We start from the raw sequence: 14,395 nt of genomic DNA, 5'->3' as shown, positions 1-14,395 counted from the left end.
TTAAAATTTGAGAAGGGGGAAGTAGAGAAGAAGGGTTAACTAGGGCTCAAGAATATGGGAAGAGTTTAGCAAATCTATGTAGAAACCTCCTTCAAAAGCTTAAGAGCTATGGAGAAGTGAGGAGAAGATGGAGATAAAGAGGGCTTCTTCAAGTTGTCCATGGAAGCTTGCTTCTCAAGTGAATTTTGAGAAAAATGAGCCAAGTTCCCAAAAAGTTAAGCATTTTCCTCTTTTATAGAAAGAAAAGGCCTTTAAAAAAACCATTTCCCCTTTTAAAAAAATAGTTACACCCTATTCCTATACGAGATATGGTCCCGAGACTTGGGAATAATTGGTAACTATTAAAATTGCGGATTCCAACAAACAAAGTTAGCTTTTATTTTTGCTTTCTTGAGTCGTTCTAGGGTCTATCTTTCACAAAAATTCTATCTTTAGTGTATTCAACACTCTACGTGAAGTCAAATCCTCATTCTGAACAATTTCATTTTTTTGGGCATTTGTGGCCACTTTTACTGGTTGCAAACGATAAAATTTGCTTTTCTCTTCAAGATTCTAAAGTTTTATCGCGTCCAGCCTTCAAAAAAATTATTCCCCTTGCCAGTTTGATCCTTATGCAACTTTTAGATTTCAATTCCGAGGACTTTTGAAAAATTGGACCGGTTTTGTCATTAGTGATGGTTTTTGGCAATTTTGACAGTTTTTCAACTTCTCGGGAAAGATAGTAAATGGCAAAGCTCTGTGAGGCCATTACAGAGAGCATGTTGAGGCTGGTAGACTAGAAGAGTAGCAATAGCAACAATGATGATGAGGGAGAGGGTGTCGGCATGTCCCCTCTCAAGCAACCACACCTTGCAAGATGTGAATCATCAACCATGGTAGTACATTGGTGCACTTTTACTAAAATTAGTTTACATTCTTTCTTGCAAAAAAGAGACCTTATTTCCTTTTTGTTTCTAAAATCATGAGCTTTTGTAAACAAAATACTTTGCTAACAAAAGTTACATGAGATAGATTACACAAGAGAGATTGAGAACTGATTATATAGGTATCTAAAGAAATTGAGAATTGATTACATGATAGAGATATAGAGAAATAGAGGGAAGGGGGGGGGGGGGGGGGAGGGGATATACAACCCTAGAGGCCATAATGATAATATGATTAATTCTCATATGCCAAAGATCTCAACAAGCATTGAAATCCATATCCCATTCCATGGTGCCAAAGTCAATAAACAAGTTTATAGAATCTTCATATGAAGCAAGCCCCATCAAATCATCATCACCCTCATCTGTATCCTCATGTCCAATATGGGATATGGAAGGGAATGGCGCAATTTCATCAACCTCTACTCTGTTCACCTTGACCTCCTGATTTGTGCAAGGAATAGAGAGATCCACTACAATTTCCACATTTGTGTTTGCAAAGATTGATCTACTTTGTGGGGTGACTAGAATGACATACCAAAATTGTCTTTGGTATACACAAGGCATATAAAACACATGAAATGCATGAAGTTGTGAAGGATTTTCAATTTTTTCCAAACAATCATAGCAATAAGTCATAAATCTTGTTTCGTGGTTACATGTTCACAACTAGTAGGGTGTATCAAATTATCGGTCCTTCCTTTATGAAATTGAGTAGAATCCACCATGTACAACCCATTCTCATGTCTCTTCACCACACTTGTAAACCAACAACAATTGAATAGATAGGTGTGAAAAGATCTAAAATTCACCTTGAGAATTCTCTCTATGATGCCACAATACCTAACCTCATCAATAGATGTGCCAAAACTGCCCATGATGCCACTATCATTTTTGGTTTGACTCTCATAAATCTTGTGCGTGAGAAAATAGCACCCCTTGGACCACATAGAGTTGAATGTAAGACCTTGCAAAACCAAAACTTACTATGTTTGTACCAAAATATACATTTATTAAATCACTTCTTCTTTCTTTGACACACATTCACATACCAACATAGACATTAGATACCTTTGGAAGACATCCTCTTGCATATTCCCACTATTTAGGACTTATTTCCTCTCCTTGTGCTTTGCCCTTTTTCATGGCATCATGTATCCACTCTACATCAATGAGTTGTGGTTAATTTGCAAGCTCCTTTGGAAATGCAGGTGTGCATCTTCCTCCATGTACCCTCTTCCATCTCTCTCTCTCTCTCTCTCTCTCTCTCTCTCTCTCTCTCTCTCTCTCTCTCTCTCTCTCTCTCTCTCTTATCTTCATGGGCCTCCATGAACATATCCATAGACTTTGCTATGGTGAGAGAGTTTAGTGTACAATGATTGTTGATTGTGGCTTGAAATTGCCTGTCCATAATGAGAAGAGCCCCCTTTCCACTAGGTACATGAGAATGCCTCTTAGGATCATCATCTTTAGTTCCTAATCAAAATAAAGATGGATCAATAGTAAAGAGATAGTGGGAAAGATATACAAAAGCCTCTTGCACTATCCAACTCTCTGCCATGCTTGCCTTTGAATGTACCCATTGCCTCACAAAATCTTTTAGTGTCACTACAACATATAAGCCATTTATTAGGAGTGGTAATTTGTCAATTTGCCATGGTCCCGGTAAATCCCCTATAAATTCCCCTCACATTGATTTTTTTTTTCTTCATTTTTTTGTGTGTGTCCTTGTACATCAGCCCATTATACATAGAAAACCCCTCAATATCTCAAAAAATATATTTTTTACTTTGATTTTTTTGTGGTAGTTTTGTTCTTTCACATTAATGTCAACTAACCATATATATATGACCATACATTACTCTACATTTGTAGAACAATAAGCCTCATCATCTTGAAAATCTTGTTGCACAAATATATCAATGAATATATCAAGATCCCCAAAGAATTGTTCATTGTTGAGAAGAATGAAATCAACCTCGTTAGAGATTCTATCAGCTTCTTTTGATGGATCCAAGTCATCATCCTCTATGTCAACATCACTACTTTGATGACTTTGATCTTGTTTATCAATCTGGTTATCAACATCAATTCCAACTTCTATACTATGTGTCAATGTAGGTATTTGATTTTGGGGTGATACAAATTTGACAATCTATAAGTCGTGTTCGATAAGTTCTTTTTCCTCAAATATCTACTTGCTATGTGGAGCTACTTGGATCAACTACCATCATAAGAGCTTTGAAGGAACTGGATGAAAAATAACTTGTGCATATCAAACACAAAAAATATTAACTTATTAACAAAGAATATACATGAAAAATTTTAATGTTATATACCTGCTCACATGTTTCTGCAAATACAAATGTATTGCTTGCATTTGCCCATAGTTTAATGGAGTCTATAGCTACAAATTCAGATGCATCTTGTTGTATTGTTTAATTTCTTCCTTGTGTGACTACTTTGAACCATTTCACATCGAGTATAAATATTTGGAAACTTCTACAATATACTTGAAATATATTTTGTATTCTTCCATAGTATTCAACCTTTGAAATTTATACTTTTCCATCGAGTCCATGTATCTCTTGTTCAAAAGATGCCATGACCCCTGAGTCAAATGTTTGTCAATTTTGATTAATGATTGGGACTCTAAAATGTCTTCCATGTGACCATAAAGCACCATAAAATTTATATATTCTACTACATCCCATTGCAAACTCCTTTTTAGCATGTGCCATAGTCTCCCTTGCCAAGGATGTTTCTTGAAGTGCTTTGTGTAACCAGCCAATGGTAATTAACTTTGAAATTTGGCTCATATTGAGTGGATATTCAACATTGTTGAGTGAGTGGTTAAGTTGGTGTGTTCTCCTATATTCATCTCTTTTAAGAGTTATGTTTTCTATTTCTTGCTCATATGCAATAATCCTTTTCACCATCGATATGATGGTTTTACTTAAGAGAAGTCAAGCGGTCTATTAGAGGCATGAGCTTGTATTTGATCATCCATTATGTTCTAGTTTCATCTTTTCCAATCTATAACATGCTCCTCTACAATCTGTCATTGGTGAAGAACTATCCATTTGCATTGATTGCATGGACAAAGCACTCAAGCACCACTTATATTGTCATCCATCTTTCCACCTCTAGTGCTAGCTACCAACCTACATGCACAAATAAGGTTAATATTGACTTGATGAAATATTTGATTCTAATAAACTCTCTCATAAAACAAATCATGTCTTTTAATACATGCACACTGATTGGGAGCTTTTAGTCAAAGTCTAGGACTTGGAATGAGGATGGCAAGACGATGGAGCCAGGGATAGCGCAATGGTGGATAGTGGGCTCTCTCAAGTTGACCGAGGTGGTTGTGACAATGGAACCACGAGATGGGAATGTGGGACGACAAGGAAACCATGGCATGATTGGATGGTGAGGCATTAGAAAATTGTAGGATAGTGAATGTTGGCACTTGGGGGCAGCCAATGGGGGCCACAATGTGCTTGGATAGAAACCCAGGCAGGACCCTCGATAATTGCCAAGGGTTTTACTGAGGATCATATGGGGGCTTATACCAAGGCCTTGCATTTTAAAAAAAAACCCAAAACTTTTTTCTCTTCTTCACTTCACTTTTGCACTTGCAATTGAAGGAGAAGAAGAGGAAAAGCAAGCACAGATCTACAGCACCTACCTCCCAAATCCTTTTTGGGTATGTGGTCTTGCTTTCTTGCTCATAGATCTAAAAAGAATGCACACACAAATTGACTCTCTCTCATTCTATCTCTCTCTCTCTCTCTCTCTCTCTCTCTCTCTCTCTCTCTCTCTCTCTCTCTCTCTCTCTCTCTCTCTCTCTCTCTCTCTCTCTCTCTCTCTCTCTCTCTCTCTCTCTCTCTCTCTCTCTCTCTCTCTCTCTCTCTCTCTCTCTCTCTCTCTTGCTCATCTATGCACATACACATGCACATACTCACCACACACACCATGCACACACAAACCACTCACAAACACACACATACACATGCACATACTCACCACACACACCCACACACACCATGTATACCACACACACACACACACACACACACACCCCACACAACACATACACACACACATACACATACACACACACATACTCATGCACATACTCACACACATACACATGCACATACTCACCACACACACACACCATGTGAACACACATACACACAACACCAGACACCATGCATATACACACACATACTCACCATGCACACACCATGCACACATGCATACATACCACACACACCAAGCACACATACACACACACACACACACACACACACAAACACACCATGCACTATATGACATTGTATGTATATATGTGTAGATGGCACCTCGTTGTCGTCATTACACATAATTTGATCAAATGCCTAAGGGGCTTCCATATTTAAAAGCTCTCGATAGAATGATAGTGTTAAGTGATAAGAGTGAGGCGGTCATGCAATATGTGCATTCCTATTCTTGGAACATATTTCGTTATGACCTCCTTACTAATTGGAAAAATGTCAACAAGGGTAGGAAGAAATACTTCATATCTTGCGTCCACAAAGAGTTTGCTCAACCATGCAAGGAAGCCCTATTTGATGAGAGGAGGATGCTTTTGTATGTAGGCAACCTCATCAAACATCAACACTCAAAAGCCCGAGATAGGTTCAAGGAAGGGCATTCCAAACCAAACTAGTTGGATGACAAATTGTGGCAATAAATTGCTGTTGAAATGGATAGCAAACCTAACTTGTTTGAGCAACAAGTTAGGGCACGTGCACAATAGGGGAGCACTCAAATCAGCCACTTGGGTAGCTATAGGAACACTGCAATGAAAAGAGATTTTGTAAGTACCCTAACTTGGGATTCTATGGCTAATTAAAAAGTGAAGGTTTTTTTAGCATTCTATGTCTTGTTTGCTTGATCATCTTGTGAATATTTGTCGCCTAGGCAATTTTAATTGTCACCCTACCTCATTTGAGAAGCAAACTGCTTCTGCCTATGGATATGCATATGTATGGAACAAGCTCCAAGACAAACCACACATGACAAATGCACTTGTAAGAGAGAGCACAAATCTTACAATGATGTGCATAAGATAATTCAAGGAATTGATTAATTACCTATAACACCCTGTGCCAATCATGACTCTTCAAACCATAAAATTGAGTAGGGGCCCCTTGTTCTATCTTTGTGAAAGCCACTCTTAGCAAATGCATGCAGTTTGTTGGAGTACATATAGAGGTGATGACACCTTTCATACACTCCTATTCTACTTTTCATACGATTTAAGGTGCTTTGAGAGAATCACTTTCCCATGAGAATCCATGTGTAGTGAGGCCAAAGGTGGGAGATGTCCTATAACTCTCAAGTCCTCCCTAGCACCCAATGAGTCTTTCTTGCCTGTTATGTGGTCCCATATTTCTTGCCCCAAATTCTTACACACATGCATTGGGTGCAAAAGATGTTGAATCTTCAATTGGGCCAAATATGGTAAAGTGAGGAGGATAGAGTTGTTGGAGCTATATATATCAAGAGCTCCACCCTAAATATATAAAAGGTTTTCTCTATATATATCTACATGTATGTGTGAGTACACATACTTTTGGGCCTTCCATCATGTGCACCTCTCTCTCTCTCTCTCTCTCTCTCTCTCTCTCTCTCTCTCTCTCTCTCTCTCTCTCTCTCTCTCTCTCTCTCTCTCTCTCTCTCTCTCTCTCTCTCTCTCTCTCTCTCTCTCTCTCTCTCTCTCTCTCTCTCTCTCTCTCTCTCTCTCTCTCCCCCTCTTATCTATCCTTCTTCAGCTACTAACATGCTATGAAGTATTGATTTGACCATGACCTAGAAGGTTTGTAGCATGCACCTACCAACTCACACAGCACCAAAACTACAAAAATTTTCTTTTTTGCATTAGGGTAAGAACTGACACAATCCAAATCAGTATCTACACAATCTCAAGGAAGCACCACTTGTGAGAAAAAGAGAAATATGTGTAAATGGGTATCAAAATTCAACTAAGTTAGCAATACAAAGATTGGAGGAAGAGTTTGCTCAATAATGAATTCCTAGCCACTATACAAGATGGGCAATGATGGAAAGCCCAAATTTGCAAGCGAGCGGATTAAGAAGATTGCATAACAATTTTGTCTAGAAGAAACCCTAATTCAAGATACAAATAATGCAAAGATTGAGGGGAGACAACCTCTAAGATATTCGGCATAAAGGGTTTACAAACTCCTTGTTGGCTTTGGCAATTTGTAGCTAGAAAAACGTGATCCCCAATGCCCTTGAGCATTAACCCTGTTTCTTCTTCCGAGTGCCATGGTCAATTTGACACCTTGATTGCTCCTCAAGAACTTATGAGAAGATCTCCTTTTCCTTGAAAAATTGAAAACTAAAAAAGAAGGAAAGAAACACACATAGCCATGAGTTGAATTTTGTTGGCTTGGGCATCACCTCTGAGAATTTCTTGAGTTTGCAAATCATAAGGATGGACCCTATCCTTATACTCTCTAGATCTGTCTACCATGGGCACTTTGATCTTTGTTTTCTTGCTATTTTGTCACTCTCAAATCTTAGATGTAGGTTTTGCTTATGTTTTGCTTGTTTTTTGTGCAATCTTGTGCTTGCAAAGTGCTTGAAAAAAAATTCAATTTTTGCTCCCTATAGAGAATTAGGTCTTGTGAGTTGTGCTACAAAAAGAAGTCTAATATGGGCATTGCAAATCCATTCAAAATATATCATGGCTTCTGGGATGTGCAAATTAGGGTTTTTTGTCTTGAGGTGTCTCTTAGAAGGTTTTTGGGGGTGGCTATGCAAGGAGCATTGTGTGCAATGTTTTCTGTATTCATATGCATTTGCTTGCTTCTTGTGTATTCCATGTTGCTTGCTTTTTGCTTGCTTTAGGACTTACTTTAATTGTTATCATGCCTAAGGATTAAAGTAGCCACTATCCAACTCTACAACATGTGAAGCTACTTGCAATGATGCATGTCAAAAGAGGTTCTCAAGGGTAGAGAAAAAGCCCTATATGCTAGCTTCAAGTATATCAAGAGGTTGTTGTAGTAATATCCCCATCACCAATTTCTCAAGGACAAAGAGCATTTCAATACAGTAGAGATTTGAGATGGTTTGGCATGGATTGTCAATACATTCATTGCATGATAATTTGAGCACATTGCATATAGATTATATTATAGTGCTACGTATAGTTGTAGAGCTTTATGTTTGTTAGATCCTTGTTTTTTGGAGTCTTCTTTGTAGTGGTGCAAGCTATGTCCAAGGCACCTTTGCTTACTTTTACTAAGTAGGAGGTGCTTGCTACAATTTTGGCAATAGATGCTTCCTCCTATTTGGTATAAGATGGACAACTTTATGAATAAAGTTTCAAGACTCCATGCATGAGCCTTTTCTTCATATCTTAAAGTGTTTGTCTAAACGAGGCTCCTTATCGATGTTTGTTTGTTCTAGTCAAGTCACCATTTTCCCAAAGAGAGATGATACAAGAAATTTTCAACAATGGAGGCCAGTTTTCTTTTGAGATCCTACAAACTCATTTCCTATTTTCTAGAATATTTCTTGCTTAGAGTAGGATAAGTGGGACAGATTGGCACTTGCTACTTTTATCCTCCATGGAGAGGGTCTAAACAGGATGGCTCATGTGCCTCACCAACTATAATTCCAACAAAGATTGGTAAAAGTAGAGCTCTAGGCAATTTTTTTTGGTGAAGTCACTCACTGCTTTTTCCATTTGTTTTATGAGGCCTTAAGCAGAGCCCATTGTTTAACAAAGTATAAATAATTTTTGGGGTCTTGGTGTAGTTGCATGCAAATAGAGTTTCAAGAATAAGTTGAGAAGATGAAGTGGTATCATTTCATCGCCTTTTTATGTTTTTGATGGTGTTGTACTATGAGATGTCAATGTTAGGCAATTGAGGACCATGGCAAAGATGATAGCTTTGGTTAGGATTAGTTAAAAACCACCAAAATTGGTTGTTTTACCCTTGTTTTCTAACAAAAGTCAAGGGAGCCATTAAATTTGACAGAAGTGATTAATCAGCTTTCTACTTATAATGCAACAAAGAGATTGAGCATAGTGCAAGAGGGCTCATTGCTTGGGTGCACAAGTGGATCAAGCAACACTTTTAACCATTTATGCAATTGATGTCTAGATCATAGGTTCTCTTCTGGTGATCCATAATGGCTTGAAAGGTTCAAGAAATTCTTCTAATATTGTTTTAGGGAGTATTATTACTAGATATACCTTCCTAGAGCATACACTATCAAGGAAGGGCCTAGTGGAAGCTATTTTGGCATTTGGCATTAAAGTTGGTGTAGATAGTACCTCAAGCCTTAACATTAGAACTTTTGTTGTTTGGATGGTGGAGATCACCTTACACAAACAAATGCTCTAGCTTCTCTCCTTTTTTTAACACACACAAGGCAAGCATGCATATATCCTTGCGCTGGAAACATGCATGTGCATGTCCTTTTTTAATGATAGAATGTCAAAAGTGCAAGTCTATCAAGTGGGGTTAAAAAGAGGTGAAACAATCCTAAGCATGCTATGTATTAGAGATTACCAATCCTTACTTGGGTCTCATTGTCTCTTCAAATTTGGAAACAAAAGCTCAACTAGTCCCAAAATACAAAAACATGGTGTATATTGAATTTGTGCAAGTCTACAAAAACAACATGCATTGAAAGATCTGGATCATTTCATTTCATCCATATTTTATCCACTCCTACTTACACGTCAATAGTGTGGGGAAGCATGTGCACCAAATCTTTTAATGTTAGCACATACCTACACAAGAGTCAAAAAGCATATATTTCCATTTTTATATTACACCACAAAGTTGGGCATTCTTTAGTGTATACAACAAGCTCTAGGTTATTGTTGAGGCATCTAAGATGCGACTGTTTAAACATAAACTTGGTAACCAACATCAAACACCAAAATTGTAAAGCTTCAATTGAGGTTTGTTAGCATAACTTCTTCAAGCATAAACATGGCCTTGCATGCAAGGACCAATCCAACATGCTTTTTTCTTGATAGAAAGATTGGCAATATGCAAATTAACATGGTTTTTGTCTATTTGCATAGATCAAAAGTTGAGATTTGCTCTCAACTCTCATACGGTCATGCTAAATTGCATGGTGTTTGTTCATTGGGGTGGTAGTGGTAGTTACATATTGAAATTTTGTTTGGATAGTTTTAATGTTCTGTGCAAAACACATGTAAAAGCTACAAGATTCAAAATATTGAAAGCATCAACTTTAGGTATGGGATAAGGTGCTCAAAGAAATGATACAAGTTGACTGATCCACATATTCTCCATGAAGACAATTGTTTTTCTTAAAAAATCTAAAGCTTCCAATACCTTGTGGCTTGTTTAAAACAAAGCTTCCTTCCTTTGTACATGTTTCCAGAGCTATAAATGCATGATCTTGTATTAGTGAGGCACGATTTTTATATGGTACCTTAGAAATCTTAAAGTTGTTAATTATAAAATTGTCTATGATCAACCATTATTTGGTTGTTTATAGCAATGTCTATGATATTTTTTAATCTAACTATCATACAATGCTCTAAGATCAATTGCTTTTTTGATGATTACACTATTGTAAAAAATTCAACATCTTGATTGTTTATAGTATTGTCCATGATTAAGTGTGATATGATTGTCATACTATTGTCAAAAGATCTATCGTTGTTGTTGTGATGATTATACCATTGATTATGATCAAACATTATTTGATTATTTATACCATCATCTATGATTAAACTTTTTTGGTTTTTCCTATCATTATCTAAGATCACTTGTTTTAGATTATCTCTTATTGGATTGTTTTTTCATTTAATTCTTGTTATGACATTTGCCTCTCATATTTTGTCATCAGAGAGTGCTTATACAGACTTTTTGATGTGACATTTGCCTCTCATTTTTTATTGCTAGAGAGTGCTTCTCAATATCATTTTGTCATCAAAAGTGTTTCTCACGTTTTCTTGAAGAGTGCATCAAAATGTTTTTTTCATGATGATCATCAAATTAAGGAGCACTTCTATGTTGTTTGTCAATTGATTGTGCACATGTATACACATTACATATTTGATAAGGATTTGTGTATATACGTCTCACTCTTATATTGTTCTAAAACATGACAAAATAATGGTGTTGCAAACCATCTTGCATGACTTTATAACTTCATTATAGCTTTTGTATGATACACATGATGATTTTTTTTTTTTTTGCTAAGCTTATGATGACAACAAATGAATATTAGCACCCACAAGAAGATGAAATTATAATCAGTTTTCAACAAACAAAAGAGTGGGGAATAGTTGTCAATGAAAGAACAAGAATGGACAAAGAACAACATAGCTTCCACAATATTCACCCTTTCAAGCCGACTTTGTATCCTAGGAGTGAATGATTTTTGTACATTCAGTAAGATTGACTTTGTATACTAGGAGTGATGTAGCTCCTATAAATGACTTTTCTATATCCAATAATTTTTTCATACAACCATGAGTGTATATAGTGTTGTGGGTTTCTCCCTTGATCCCCTAAGGTTTTTCCCATACATAGTTAACGGACCTTCATTTGAGTGGGGGTGTTGGAGCTATATATGTATCAAGAGCTCCACTCTAAAAATAAAAAAGGTACTCTCTATATATATCAACATGTATGTGTTAGTACACATACTTTTGGGCCTTCCATCATGTGCACATCTCTCTCTCTCTCTCTCTCTCTCTCTCTCTCTCTCTCTCTCTCTCTCTCTCTCTCTCTCTCTCTCTCTCTCTCTCTCTCTCTCTCTCTCTCTCTCTCTCTATCTATCTATCTATCTATCTATCTATCTATCTATCTATCTCTCTCTCTCTCTTTTGTGTCCTTAGAAGAGTATCATGACATACCTCTTGGGAGACCATTGAGGGGTGGATACAGAGCATGGTGCTCCTCCCAATGCTTTGCCCAATCACTCATGTTCCACTGGAGTGGCTCTATACCATTTGAGGGGGAGTGGGCATATTTGGAGTGTGTTGGAGGTAAGAAATGATGGTTGTTAGGGTATATATCACCTTGCCAAGAAAAGAAGGCCTTTTTGTCACAAGGGATGGCCCACAAATAAGATGAGCAATATGTCCTATGACAAATAACCTTGAATTGATTTGAACACATTGCATACATTATTTTAGTCAGTTTGAAGGATAGTGTGTGTAGATCTATACTAGTAAAAGAAAAAATTTGCACATATATTGAATACTTGAAATCTCTCCAAGAAACATCTATCACCTATACTCCCCTCCAAAGATCTTGGAGCTCTTCAATGAGAGGCTCTAGATAAAGATCCATGTTCTTCACTTTGTATTTGCTAGGGATGAGAAGAGATAGTATAATGTTCTCTTTTTTTGTTGCCTCTCTAGTGGAATGTTATAGTTGATAAACACGACTAGCCAAGTACTTCAAGACATGGAGTGCACACAAAATGGGTTTACTCCATTCGTAGTAAGCCCAATATGTAGGTATCAAGGATCCTCCCTAAACTCAAACCATGTCATCTCAATGTGCTTCCATGCAGGCAAGTCAGCTCTAACTCTCATAATGCTATCATGAGAACAACTTCTAGCATGCTAGGCGAGAAGCTTGTTTGTGTCTTTGCTCTTGAACATGTGTTGGATGCAAGTGATAAGTGGAAAGTGTCCTAATACTTTTCTAGGAGTTGTGTTACTTTGTATTCCTTTCTTATATCATGCCTTGCAATATATCAAGCACACATCAAGATCCCCATGCTTGTTTTGAAAAACTATGCAATCGTTTACACATGCATGGATGTGTATGTAATCCATCCCCAAACTTGTCACAATCAAACATGCACTACGTTGATCTTTTGGCAAGCAATTGCCTATGGGTAGCATCTTCCCTAGTAGCCCAAAGTGTGTATAGAGATTACACTTTGTGTATAAAGATTACATCATATTGAAAAATATTTGTGACGTGAGAAGAGCATAGACACTAGCACTGCTCCATCCAAACATTTCTTGAACTTTCAAGATCTCAAGGGAGGCTTGTAATGTAGAGTATGTGTATCCCTTACACAATGGTGTATTTGCCTTTTCAAGTAATAAAGCTTCACCTTTTTTGTGCAACTCAACACATGGACAATCATCTTGACACTCAATGATTGCCTCATGGGCAAGCAAGTCCTTGACCATCAGGTTTAGGAGATCATCCTCCGCCTAAAAATGGGGTGGAACATTGTTGCTTAACATTTGGGAATGGCTAGGCCAAGCTTCCCACAATGGGCCCACGCTAGGTGGCAAGGATCCACCCATGATGACCTCATGTCACATCTGCTCCTCCACTCTCCTACTGAGGCCTATGACAACACTCCGGTGGGGTGCAAAATTGATCTATGCCAACAAATGTGGATCAATGGTCTCCATGCGTGCCCTTTTGAGCAGTTCATCCCACAGGATCCACTTTTAGACGTGCTCCAAACACACACGTCAAAAACCAGCAATCACTCACTTGCAACGGGCACAAGGACATGGTAGTGGATGAGATAGCTAATGACTACATTCTACTTCCCATCACGACTCTCCTCATCCCAATCCACCTGCACATATACAACCCCTTTTGCTCTAAAATACAAAATATATTATTATAATATATCAAAATATTATTATTTTATTTTTTCTACATTTCAATCTCTCAAAAAAATTATTAATTTTAATAATTATATTTTTTTAACTTTGTACATTGAAATAAAAAAAGTTTGTTATAAACCTAAGAAAATAGGCATTGTACATAAGAATATTAATAAAAGTATACTATACCTAGGATAGTACGACAAAAAAAAAGGTCCTTTCAGATAAAAGGTGGGGCAAGAAAGGAGATAAGAGGACGGGAGGGGTGGAATCACATGTTGTACCCACCTTTTTGAATTTGCGCAAGAGCAGAAATAAGTGAGGGGATGAATGTGGTAATAAGCACAAAAAGGAGTGTGATAAGGTGTGCAATAATATCAAAAAGTTGATGTTTGTTTTCCAAATGCATCCCTTGCCCCTCTCTCCCTCTAATTTCCTCTCTTTCAATGACAACAAAGTAGTGATAGCAACATCACACCTATGACAAAGAAACCTCACACCCATAAGTTCTCTTTTTTCCCTCTTTCTCTTGCTCACTCTCTCTCCCTCCCCTTTACTTGTAGAAGTTTAGATTGAGCATGTAAGTGCTCTTTCACTTTCTCACTCTCTCTTTATTTTCAAAACACAAAATACACTAAAGAACACTAAACACACTATCACAAAACATGCACAACAACACTCAAACCATACACACTCCACAAAACAAAAACACTCACACACTAGCTATGCTCTATCACAAAACAAAATCAAAACATACATACACACTAATATGTATGTAAACACACATACATACACA

General features: G+C 37.3%; 2 pseudogenes; both read right to left on the bottom strand.

Moving 5' to 3' along the window:
- Positions 1 to 1,181: 1,181 nt before the first annotated feature.
- LOC148039387 (uncharacterized) lies at positions 1,182 to 2,177 on the bottom strand (annotated as a pseudogene).
- Positions 2,178 to 12,477: 10,300 nt separating this feature from the next.
- Positions 12,478 to 13,164, bottom strand: LOC148039386 (uncharacterized; annotated as a pseudogene).
- Positions 13,165 to 14,395: the final 1,231 nt, after the last annotated feature.

This window comes from Lygodium microphyllum, chromosome 3, assembly GCF_053477565.2.
Source record: "Lygodium microphyllum isolate KBCC chromosome 3, Lygodium_microphyllum_v1.1.10, whole genome shotgun sequence".
In the NCBI taxonomy this organism is placed as follows: Eukaryota; Viridiplantae; Streptophyta; class Polypodiopsida; order Schizaeales; family Lygodiaceae; genus Lygodium; species Lygodium microphyllum.
Note: the sequence above shows the minus strand (reverse complement) of the source record. Positions and strands in the feature narration are given on the sequence as shown.